Consider the following 12,500-nt stretch of genomic DNA (forward strand, 5'->3'; position numbering starts at 1 on the left):
GCTGCTTTGTTTTAACACATCACTCTGCTATTTGTGTATTTGCCTGGCCGCGCACCGACTTTGGTACTGGGTGCTTTGGTCTCGAGGTGCGTTTTCCTCGTGCCATGTGCCATCAGTATGTGTGTTGTGTGTGTGTGCGCGTGACGCCGAGGCACGCGTGTGTGATTTTTAATTACATACATGGACGTGTCAGGCTTAATTTTCTTTTTGTCTGCCGTCAGTCATTTGCACGAGCGCACTTCCCATTGTTATTGAGCCCTCAGCAGCGCTTTTAAGTACAACACATGTCAATACAAGCACGCGGACACACACTCCATTGATTACCCGTAGCGTCTCACCAAATGTCGAGGATAGCAGATGAGGGCTGAAGACTCCCCGGGGGTTGGGGGCTGGGGTGGGGTGGGGTGAGGTAGTGGGGGGGAGTGAAGGGAGAAAATGGAACAGAGTTGGTGGTTGTTATTGAGAGGAAATCAGCTTTGGGAAACAACCCTAAATGAGGTAATTTCCTCTCTGGCATGACAATACATACATATACTGTACTACATTCTGTAGCTACATGCCCACCATTCACTTTTGTGTAGTTTGGTGAGTGTATTCTGTGTTTTTTGTTTTGTGGATATGGCTGATGGATATCTTGCCGTGTGTGTGTGTGTGTGTGTGTGTGTGTGTGTGTGTGTGTGTGTGTGTGTCTTTGTGTCTCAGAGATCCAAGGCCGCCTGTGCGCTGTGTGGAGATCAATGTAGCGGGTCTGGGTTTGAGATTGAGGGACCTGTCAGGGTTGAATTAGATGTTAAATCTTTTGGACAAAATGTATTGTGTTCAGAATTTATCATGTGCTGTTTCCAGCCTATTGATGTATGCTGTCGTAGCGGTGTGTGTGTGTGTGTGGGTCGGTGCGTGCGTGTGTGCGTAAGTATGGGTGTGCGTGTGTGTGCCGGAGCACAGGCGATGCAGTAAAGGTCCAGTCAGAATGTGCTGTTCCAGGGCTAAAGTGGTTGTCTAGGATACATGATGGATTCTATTCAGCGTTCACTATCCCCAACAAACCTTTCTTTGCTTCTTTCCTCCTTTCTTTCTCACCTACTTTTTCCCTCCTTTTCCTTCCTTCTTTTCCTCTTTCTTTCTTTCTCCTTTCGTTCTTACGTACCATCTCTCTCCCATCCTTCCTTCCCGCCTTTCCCCCCTCTGTGTCTTCCTCGTTGCACTCCTATATCCCTCTTCCAGGCAGTTTTCCAAGGCGGGTCACGTCCCATATGTCTGTCTCCCTTCACGTAGTTAGGTTAGAGCAGAGGGTAAAAACCCACAGTCCACACATCCCTGCACCAGTGACCAGAGATCCCCCGTGTTTCTTCCTCTCCATCCATCACTCCTCACCCCATCGCTCCTTCCCTCCGATGCACACACGCGCGCCAGCATGTCTGCCTTCTGATTAGGAGACGGTGCATCTGGCAAACTGCAATACACCTGATAGCTGCAATTCCAGCTCTATCCTACTCTTCTCCCGTCATAACCTGCATTTTTGTTTTTTGGAGGTTGGAACTGTTGTTCCGTCTCATTTCGATGATGTACATGAGGTGATTCTTAGGGAGGAGATCGTCGTTTTGTGGATCAACGATTCATCCCTCTTTCATGGTCAAATTGAATTGATCATAACTGACTTATATATGCCCGTAGAAACACACAAAAGGCTACATTCACAATTCCCCTGAAATACTCGTGTTTCTTCAATGGAGTGGGAGGCTTGTCGTCGTACACGTGTTCTCAGAGTCAAGGTTTCCACAGTGATAAGCTGAGAGAAGATTTAAAGATCTTCAGCTCTCACTCAAACACGGAGGGACATCAGGGAACATGGCAGGGAGTTTGCTGCCTGCACTGCCCTCGGGGGAATCAGACTATGTGGCGGTGGTTTTATCCAGACGTGGTCAGCTGCAGCAACAGCCAGAGCTTCGGCCACTATTGTCAGTAGAAGGATCTACTGCTTCCGACGTCACGTTATGGTCTACCACAATACACTTTAGCCGTATGACATCCCGTGCCCATCTGCATCCCATCGGCCCTCTGGTCTCTTTGCTGTCTGTGACAATGGGCTCTATGAGGCAGGTTCACGGGAGAAGTCAAGTGCAGTCTAAGGCCGTAACATGGATCCTCTTTGTGTACCGTCTGTATGCGTGTCTGTTTATGTTTGTGTGTGTGTGTGTGTGCTTTTGTGTGCACGTCTGAGGTAGAGAGAGGGGGATGACGAGAGGGTAAAGGAGAGAGCGAAAAGATGGTAAAAATCTGAAATGCATTTGGGACACACAATAGGCAGAGTTTTTTTTCCCACAAGGATTAAGTGGAATGGATTAAAGCGGTGAGTACGGTTGGATCGCGGCGCTCTCTCCCCTGTACAGGGACCGTATCACAAGACACATTCATACCTCAAACACAAACATCTACTGTAGCACTCCGAGCTCAAGGCAACTCGAATGTCGCTATAAGCTAATCCCAGTCACCCCGACACAACAGGCCCTGATCAAGTTCAACGCGGCGTGGCCTGGGAATCACATTCCTTGAAATAATATTCCGTCATTCGTGTGATTTTAATAACAGTTTCGGATCAAGTGCTGCTATTATTTGTCCTGCGGGTGTGCGGTGGGGGGGGGGGAGGGCGGTAAGTGGTACCAGCGCGTTCAGAGGAGGCGTAGCGGGACCGCAGCCGTTCATGGAGAATAGAGTGGTGTTGTTTGTTCAAAGGCTAATCCAGACAATCACATGGAGAAAGTGGCTCCCAATTGCCACTCTCTGACCACCTGCCTCCCTGACCTCTTCATTGATTTATTGACTTGGGTTTGTCTGGATGTGGACATGTTCCCTCCTATCCCGCCTCCTCCTCGGTTTTTTCTGTATGCACCATATCTATACATACGATATCCACCTGTGCCTTCCTACTTTCGTCACCTCTGTGGGCGGCGACTTCTGATTTTTTAAAATATTGTGGAGGTCGAAACCGAAGGGGAACGTCACTCTTGGCTGTTTTCTAATATAAGCGAGTACTGCTTCATAATCAACTTCTCTGTTCAACCAGATTTTAGCTCCTCTACCATCAGACTTCAGATATGAATCTAAAGCCTGATTTGTGAGACTAAACCAATGTAGACCAGAATGTTTTCACAACAAACATAATAACCAGTGCTCTCGAGCTTGATGGTTCCTCTTTAACTGAGAACACACTGCTCAAGACCAACTCTCTAGAATATATTGTACTATTGTACCAACACATTTACACCTATTTAGGGTCCTTTATTCTGAACTGCCTCAATGGGACAAGAAAGGACACATTTTATATGTGTGATGAGGACCTTGAATCTCTAAAGATATGAGTGACAGCTCATTGCATACAACCTAAAAAGCCATTGCCAGTGCCACTCCTCTTCCTTAATGGCAAAATTTGTGTAGTGACTCCTAGTGGTCAAACCCTCCCAGTGTATAGGAGCGCTGCAACTGCCCATTTCGGCCAGTAACCATGAAGAGAAGGGCCGCCAGCCCTCCATTTCCCTGCAGTTAGAGTATCAGGATGTTGGCAGGAGAGAAGAAAGGAGCAAGGGAAGGAGAGAGGAAGACATGCCTCCAGGGACGCATTTTAATTCGCTCAATTGCCCTATATTCCCCTGCAGTTTCTGTTTTGATGATAGTGACGCTTTGCATATCTTCACCCTCCGAGCCGAAAGATGATGGTGTGTGTGTGTGTGTGTGTGTGTGTGTGTGTGTGTGTGTGTGTGTGTGTGTGTGTGTGTGTGTGCGTGTGTGCGTGCGTGCGTGCGTGCGTGCGTGCGTGCGTGCGTGCGTGCGTGCGTGCGTGCGTGCGTGCGTGCGTGCGTGCGTGCGTGCGTGCGTGCGTGCGTGCGTGCGTGCGTGCGGTTGTGGGGGGGGGGGGGGTTCTGCCCTACAGCATCATTGTGTGGGCATAAGGGGGTGGGGCTTGAGATAGTAGAGATAGAGCTTGAGAGGGGGGAGGGGTAGAAGAGAGATAAGATAAAGAGTTATTCTTTGTGAGACAGAATTGTAAAGTGTGAATCACACTCACACGTGACATGTTCTGTATATGTTTTGTCATAAATCATAAATATGTGCTCTTTACCAAACGCTCTCTCTCTCTTCTGCAGCTAGTAACTTGTTGGGAGATGAAAGTGTAAGGAGGATACGTAACATATTTGAAGTTTGACGTATTTGTGATATATCTATGCATGACTTTTTGTCTCCTTTGAAGCATGCACACTTCTGTGTGGTCTCATCAAAGTCAATCAACCCCAAACAATGCCAATGCTAATAGATGTTGATCTTCACACTGACAATCCAATGTAGGTATGACAAGCCTATTCATGAAATATGTCATGCATAGATGTGGTGGAGTGTTGAGTGTTGATTAGGAGGAAGCAAGATACAAGCACTGAAAGTAAACGCAACTAACTCAGTTAAAGTTAGATTAACAAGGGGAGAGGTGTGCCCTAGCAACAATTAGCTTCCACACTTCCCCAGCTTCAGGACTGTGAACCACGCTCTTTGGTACGTTTAGTCAGGTGCGAGTGCTGCATTTGAGCCTGGCCACAAGCTTGGGAACTGGGCTTTGAATCTAAACGTTGGCCCGGGGCTCAAACCGGGTCTGCCAGATATAAGTAGCTGGAGTCACAACTTATTGACTTTGTTATGACTGCTGCAATTTTCCCCTTCTGAAAAATTCTTGTAGTGGCTGCTTGTGTGTTTTAGTTAAAAGAAAAATAAGTAACAGTTAAAGTAATTTCTGTGAGTGTTGATACTGCTATTGACTCAAGTCTAAATATGTCCTCATTTGTCAAACATGATCAAGTGAGCCCCATTGCAAGTTGAGTTTGAAGGGTCCCGCCCTGTTACAGCAAAGAAAGGGTTATGTTGAAACAAACAGAATTCAGAGATGTGCGTGACTTTGTGCATGCAGGGGTACACTTGTGCATGTGTGAAGTGCTGTGTATTTCTGGGAAGAGCAGTTTAACAGAGATTTATTTTTGTTAGTTTTATGGCCTTGGTGAAACTCTACGCCTGCTCTGGCACCTTGCCAACCCACCTTTATTCCAGATGTTACCATGGTGAAACGTATGGGAGGTATCCAAGCAACCAGACAGTGGTTTGAGAAGTGGAGACGACTGTTGTGTGAATTGAGTTTGACAGACAGATCTCGACGAAAAAAGAGAGCAGATGAGAGTGAGAGAACACACAAAGCATTGGCTTACTCTGTGTTGTTGTTCTCCCACTAGAGGCAAATGTCTGGTGTTGATTAAAGCCCTGTCTTAATGTGATTATCACCCCGATGGTAAGACGCTCGCTCATTCCCCCTGCAACATTGATTTCCATTTAAAACTGTAATCGAGAGGAACAAACATTGGTATTAGCTATTCACACTCTCCATCGCTCTCCTGTTACCGTCCTTCCAGCGCCGGGCTCCGTCCGGACCTACAGGGCTGCTTGTAAGGGAAGCTTGGCGGGCCGGGAACAGGAGAAAAAGGCTGGATTCTGGGAACAGAGTTTAGGATTTGGTTGTGGTACCTGGAGCCGTGCCATGGAGCACTACCTGTGGGGTTTTGAAGGATAAATGACCACATTGTCCCGTGAAGTCTTGTATTGTATTGCTACCTCCTACGGCAGTATCTACCCAAACAAACAAAAGGAGTATAACCTTCTGAGAGAGATGATACAGGGAGGCTTTCCTGGGGGTGCCAGCCAGGAGTTGGACCAGTATGATAAAGGAATATTGGCTTTGCGTGTCACCAAGATTGAGCTAGTACTGTGATAGCTAGCAAGCTAACCAGTCTGTTGGGTTTCTTTCCTATTCACCAATAGCTCTATCTTTCGACTGTTCACACTCTCTGTAATTAAGCAGCCATGCGGGTTTATGGGGTGAAATCATTGGCATTTTTCACAAAGCAACATTTCCCAGCTGCAGGGTTGCTGGTTCATTCCTCGACTCCTCCCTTGGGCAGGACGTCGCTCTAACTGCTGCCCAGAAAACACTTCCAACTGCTGCCCGTGCCCAGCAGGTTACTACCTCGCCGGGTTCAAGCTGCTGTCATTGTGTGAATTGATGTCGCTGGGTGAATGCGAGGCATTACCTGTAAAGCACTTTGAGTGGACGTACTGGCTAAAGAGCCATATAAATGAAGTCCATTTGCCATTGGCTCTGTCTGTTATTGAGTTTGTCATTTGAGCCAAACACGAGCCCTTGCTTATGTGTGCTTCTGTTTTAGGGTATCTGTTTCCACAGATACCGGTCAACACACTGGGGGACAACAGGCACCGGGGTCTGGGGCTTGAGGGGGGAGGGCATGGCCCATTGTTTTTCACTCATTTTCAGCTCTACTCTTGCCTTAACTGATCGATTTCCCACACCGTCTGCATTCATATGCAACCTCCCTATAAAGGAAAGGCTGCTTGAGGAATGAGAAATTACAGACTCATACAGGTAAACTCATGTCGGGTAGGATGGTGGCAGGAGATGGAATTAGGGATGGGCATGATTAGTCGACGTAAAGAATCGACTAATTGATCATAAGAATTTCTTCGATGACGTACATTTTTCATCGATAAAACTAAGGTATTTTTACAATTACCACTCGTAGTGTTGTTCAGCAGAGAAATAGTCTGCCAAAAACGTTGGCGTTGCTTAGCAACCGGACACGCTGGGGTTGATAAGTTACCGGACTACTTACGGAGTGTTAAGAAAGACGTGAATCAGGCAAAACATCCACTTTCCTTGCCAGTGGTCGAGTTCGGTGTGCATAAAAGTACAGACGGACCAATTGCAAACTACTGCAACTGCTGATGCCTTCTCTCCCCAAACCAATCGGAATAAGTGTATACATGTCGATTATAGCGGACTACACCACCTCTTCTATTCCGTATGGAGTTCTATTCCGATCAGAGAATTGTATTCCGTTTGAGGCGTATATATGATCGTTTTCTATTCCGATTGAGCTGTTCTTCCACTTCTAATCGGATCAGAAGTGTAATGTAAACGCAGCTAGTGCGAGTCTGGCATCCAAGCAGAACTTCAGAACTTTCTGAGGGAGGCCCCCCCACCTCTGGATTCCACCCCTACACAGGCTGGTGGAAGTGAATGGAATACGGTTCCCCCGGCTTGCCAAGTTAGCACGGAGGTACCTGTGCATCACGGCAACGTAGGTCCCCTCTGAGCGGGTGTTTTCGGCGGCTGGACTGACGGTCACCAGGCTGCGTCTGACCCAAGAGCATGATAACATGCTAAGCTTTCTCAACAATTATCAGTAGACTGGTGCTGAAGTTGTACGTGAGTTACTGGTTCTTTTTTCTGAAGCTATGTTAATAAGCCCAATTCTTTGTTAGGTAGGCTAACAATCACCCTACTCTGCCTTTTTTGATAGTTTTGAGATACATTTGGCAAAACCTGTCCGAAGTAAGTATGATATATTTTTGGTTAAGTTATAACATGATTTGTTTTATATTATTATTATTATTATTATTATTATTATTATTATTATTATTATTATTATTATTATTTTCGGAAAAAACGAGGGTCAGTTGTGAGCACCGGCTTCTAGCTGCAGGCTCCGTTGCTTTAGAGCACGGTAGCGCATATCGAGTGTAACCATTGAACAGATCCGGTTTAACTGCCACAAGAGTTGTTCATCTCATAATAAAGATCTCAATGAGGAAAACACGCTGTGTTTTTGTATTTTCATTGCATTTTGAATATAGCATATAAATAGTTAGTTTTAATATACAATTATTAATGATTAATCGAAAAATTGATCGTTAATTCTCCTGGCGATTGACTAAGACAATTTAATCAAATTCCCATTCCTAGATAGAATACTAGTATACTAAATACATCAGGACCTTAAGTATGGCTAGTGGCTTCCGACTGTAAAGCCCTTTAAGTAAGTAGATTAAGAAAATACATTGTGTTTTGTTTGCTGAGGAAAAAGCCAAATTCAGATGCATTTACTAATGAGGGGTGGGCGAATGATAGATGAGCTTCTCATTGGCGAGACAGATCGATGTGCTTGTCAAGATTTGCATAATCATCCTTATCATCAGCATAAATACTCACTCTGGGAGTGATATCTAGAGTTCAGTACATAAGTGAGAGACGGATACAAGTGAGGAGAACGGGAGAGCGATTGTGTGAACAATCTCATTTTAGCATTAACTAGAGCACATTCTGGGGGCTCAAGTGGCTGCTGGGGAGGCATTAGTGAGTCATAACGCTGCTTTCTTTAACACCCCATCTCTCCTTTATCACCTTTTATAATTAAAGAGTTCTAGGGGGTTGTGGAACAAGCAGAAATAAATAAGAGAAGTTTGCTCTGTGTGTGTATATGCATGCGTGTGCTTTTGGATATCCTTGCATGCGTGTGTGTGTGTGTGTGTGTCTGCGTGTGTGCATTTGTCTGTGTTTGTGTAGATGCATGTTAAATAAGCTTGTGTGTGGTGCATGTGTGTGTGTGTGTGTGTGTGTGTATGTGCCACAATCAATAACAATGCTTAGTCCCACATGTGCGTCATTGAAAATTCATAAATATATGACGTCCAAAAGACAGCCCTGTATACCTTAGGTGTCCCATTTCTACACTGCATATACTGTACATCCCTATGCCCTGTCCTACCTTCAAGTCTTTTCTGAGTGTACCACCTTGTCTGAACATGTGGAGGAGGATTCAAGGTCAGAGGAGAGACAAAGACAGCCACAATGTCGTTGTTGTTCCCCTCCGTGTTCCATGTTTCACCTCACCACCAGCCCCTTCTTTGAGGATAACAGCAGCTCGGAAGCGCTGACATTAAGCAGACGCTCGGGAAAATGGCAAACGACTGTAGGTTGTGCTATTCATACATACACAGCGCCACTGTCAACGGAGGCCATCTCAGGCTCCTGAGAGTGTTTAGCGTGTGAAGTCTGTCTTGTTTGTCTGTGTGCCTGTGTGCCCAAGCCGTTGAGCACGCTTGCTTCCTCCTACCCGGGTCAACCCCTTCATGTGTGCATACTCAATCTAAAACCTGTACCCTCCCCTCAGATAACTGCCAGACTCAATAGATCCAGACGGTTTTCTACTCAAACAACAAACTGGCAGAATCCTGTCCTACAACCAAGTCCTGTGTGTTGCTTTTGTCTTCTGCATTTATTGACTAGGATTTGTCCACAATATATTCCTGTGTGTTTGTTAAAAGGCCGTATTTTCCCCCCTTTCAATGGCCATCAGTATTGATGCACATCATGTATTCTGTTTCATCGGCGTGTTAAAAGGATGTGACCGGCCCTGTGAGACGTGGCCAGGGTGGCGTTGTCTTGCTAGAGGACAGAGCCCATTGAAATGCCAGCTGAGTTTCTGATAGAGAGACAACCGCACTGATCAATCAGGGATCTCCTCATTCATTATTCACATTGGGCTCGTCCAATCGCTAGGAGCCTAGGGCCAACGCACGCAGTCATCAATGCTGCTATTGATTATCAGGCCTCATCAGCGTTTGTTTGGCTTGTCAAATCAATGCCTTTTTAACGGTGCGCTGTCCCTAAAGGAGACCGCCGATGAATATTTTATAGCCAGGCGCATCTCAAAATATTTCAAAGCCACTCGCTGCGCAAACTTCCTATTGTTGTTGCTGCAAATAGACTTCAAGTTTTTTACTATTCAAACATTACATTTAGTCAGTGTCAGTGCACTGGTACAGGGTACTGACACTAGTGCTAACCCGAAGAAATCCTTAAAATGGTAAGTAGAGGGGTTAATCCATTTACTGTGACTATGAATTATAGGGTTATATTAATTAGCACAACTAAATAGCGTGAATAAATGTGATGAAGGATGAGGTGACAAATAACTTTTTACACACGCGCATATGTGTGGGTGTGTGTCAGAGGGAGTGTGTATTATGTATTCTTGGTAAAAACGACTCAACTGCATGTCGACTTGAAACCGAGGGACTTCCAATTCAGTTTCCTCGAACATTTCAGCAACAAAGTCTACAGAGAAGCGGGAACTTGTGCCTAAAAAGGAAGTTTGGATGTTAATAGGCTATAATGTTCAAGATAATAGTTTCATTTGTGGTGTACATTTCAAGAGCTTTTCAGAGCAAAGTGTAAATTATATCCAGACAGTGTGTGTGTTTTAGTTTTTTTGGCGTTATTTTGGCTATGATTTAATTAGCTTGGTACTGCAACAGTAACCCATTTTGACAGCACCTTTAAATCTGGGTTTCTGTGGGAAACCACACTGTTGCTCTTACTGCCCCCCCCCCCCCCCCCCCCCCCCCTCCTTTCTCTCAGCCACCCGGGTTATCTTTACAGTCCCAGTAATGAGGGTCACCATGAACCAGATCCTATATGTCAATGTGTGCTTATGTGTAATTGGGTCAACAATGATATTTATTTGTTCTAAAACCCCGCTCCCATACAAACATGGAGGCATGCTCCCCAAATCCCCCCCCCTGAGCTTTGTCAGTCCCCCCCACTCCTGCCGGCCACTGAGGGAGCTGTGTTATCTCCTGGCCCGCGGAACACAACCTAAACAACAGTTCGTCACCTTTCCTCTTTTCTTCCTCTGTGGTTTCTTCCCCTGTCGTTCTGCGATGTGTGCTGCTGCTCCCTCCTTTAATCTCCTCTTCACTTGGCCGTCCCTCCTCCTCTCTGCTCTGTTTGTTTGACGGGAGCACAGAGGATTAGCTTGACAGGGGACCACTGAAGTGTGTTTACTGTAAAGAGACGTCATGACGACACACCTTCCCCTTTCCCTTCACCCCAAGCACTGCGTCTGTGTCTGTGTCTGTGTCTCTATGTGTGTGTGCGTTCCTTCTTGTGTGCGTGTGTGTTTATGTGTATGCATGCCACATTTGCATAGTTTGTGTGTGTGTGTGTGTGTGTGTGTGTGTGTGTGTGTGTGTGTGCACGCACACATTTGTGTCGGTAGTCTGATTGTGTGTGTGTCCCTTTACGTGTGCGAGTGTGTGGTTGTGTAATGTGTGCACAGTTTGTCTGCGTTTGCGTGTGTGTGTGTGTGCGTCTATTCCCTAAAAATCCCCTCTACTGTATATATAGGGGTTCATTTCTTTCTGTCTGCCCTGTTCCAACCATTCATTCTTTCACTCCCTCATCCCTTGTCACCCCCACAGTGCTGTTGGCCGTGGGCATGTCTTTTGTTCTCTCTCTCTGGGCCCCGGCTGTTAACACCCTGACAACACTAACTGTGCCCCTGGCCAGGAAACACAGGCTGGCCCCGGAGCTGTGTTTTGGGGCAATAGAAGAGGGCACAGACAGACGGACAGACAAAGAAAACAAATACATAGAGAGACAAGCAGACATTAAGACGGAATGGAAAGTAGCGTGCATGCACACATCTGCGCACGCACGCACGCACACACATTCACAGACATACCCACGCACACACAAATACACACACACACACACACACACACACACACACACACATGCGTTCATGGCCACTTCTTCTCCTACCATTGTTCCAGTATTTTCTCTCTCTCTGTCACTCACACACACACACACACACACACACACACACACACACACACACACACACACACACACACACACACACACACACACACACACGTGGAGGGTTCAGCGGAGTATGTGCACTCCTTGTGTCGCTCCACCTGGGGCAATGTGTCAGTGAGTCCAGCCCCGAGGTATATAACAGCCAAGTCTGGCTGCTGTGCGTCATCAAGTATGTTCACTCATAATATCACCACTAGTAAAGACATACACACACACGTACAGACACACTCAAATATGGAACGGATCCAATTGCCATTGTACATGAATTTGTGACACTTTCGCAGTTAAAGGTGACTGAACTGAGTACATTGTTCCCCCTTTTATGCATGTCTGTGTGGCCATGGTCGAATCCCGTCCACGTATATTCGGTGCATATGTGTGTGTCTGTGTCTGTGTGTGTGTTTGTGTGTGTGTGTGTGCGTGTTTGGGTTGTGTATGTATGTGTGTGTTTGTTTGTGTGTGTGTGGGTCATGCTTGTATGTGTGTGTGTGTGTGTGTGTGTGTGTGTGTGTGTGTGTGTGTGTGTGTGTGTGTGTGTGTGTGTGTGTGTGTGTGTGTGTGTGTGTGTGTGTGTGTGTGTGAGAGAGAGAGGATAGAAGAGCGTGTTTAGTTCTCCCTGACTGAGTTAGATCTGATAAGGCCGACAGCTACAGGCTGATAGTCCTGAGAGCAGGCAGCCTATCCCCTTCACACAGTGTGGCCCTCTCTTTCTCTCTCTCTTTCTCACACACACACACACACACACACACACACACACACACACACACACACACACACACACACACACACACACACACACACACACACACACACACACACAAACACACACACACACACACACACACACACACACACACACACACACACACACACACACATACATATAAACACACAGAGACTGTAGGCATACAACATATTAGTCCACTCTGTGAAAAGACAAGTTTAAAAG

Source organism: Gadus macrocephalus, chromosome 1, assembly GCF_031168955.1.
Source record: "Gadus macrocephalus chromosome 1, ASM3116895v1".
NCBI classification, from domain to species: Eukaryota; Metazoa; Chordata; class Actinopteri; order Gadiformes; family Gadidae; genus Gadus; species Gadus macrocephalus.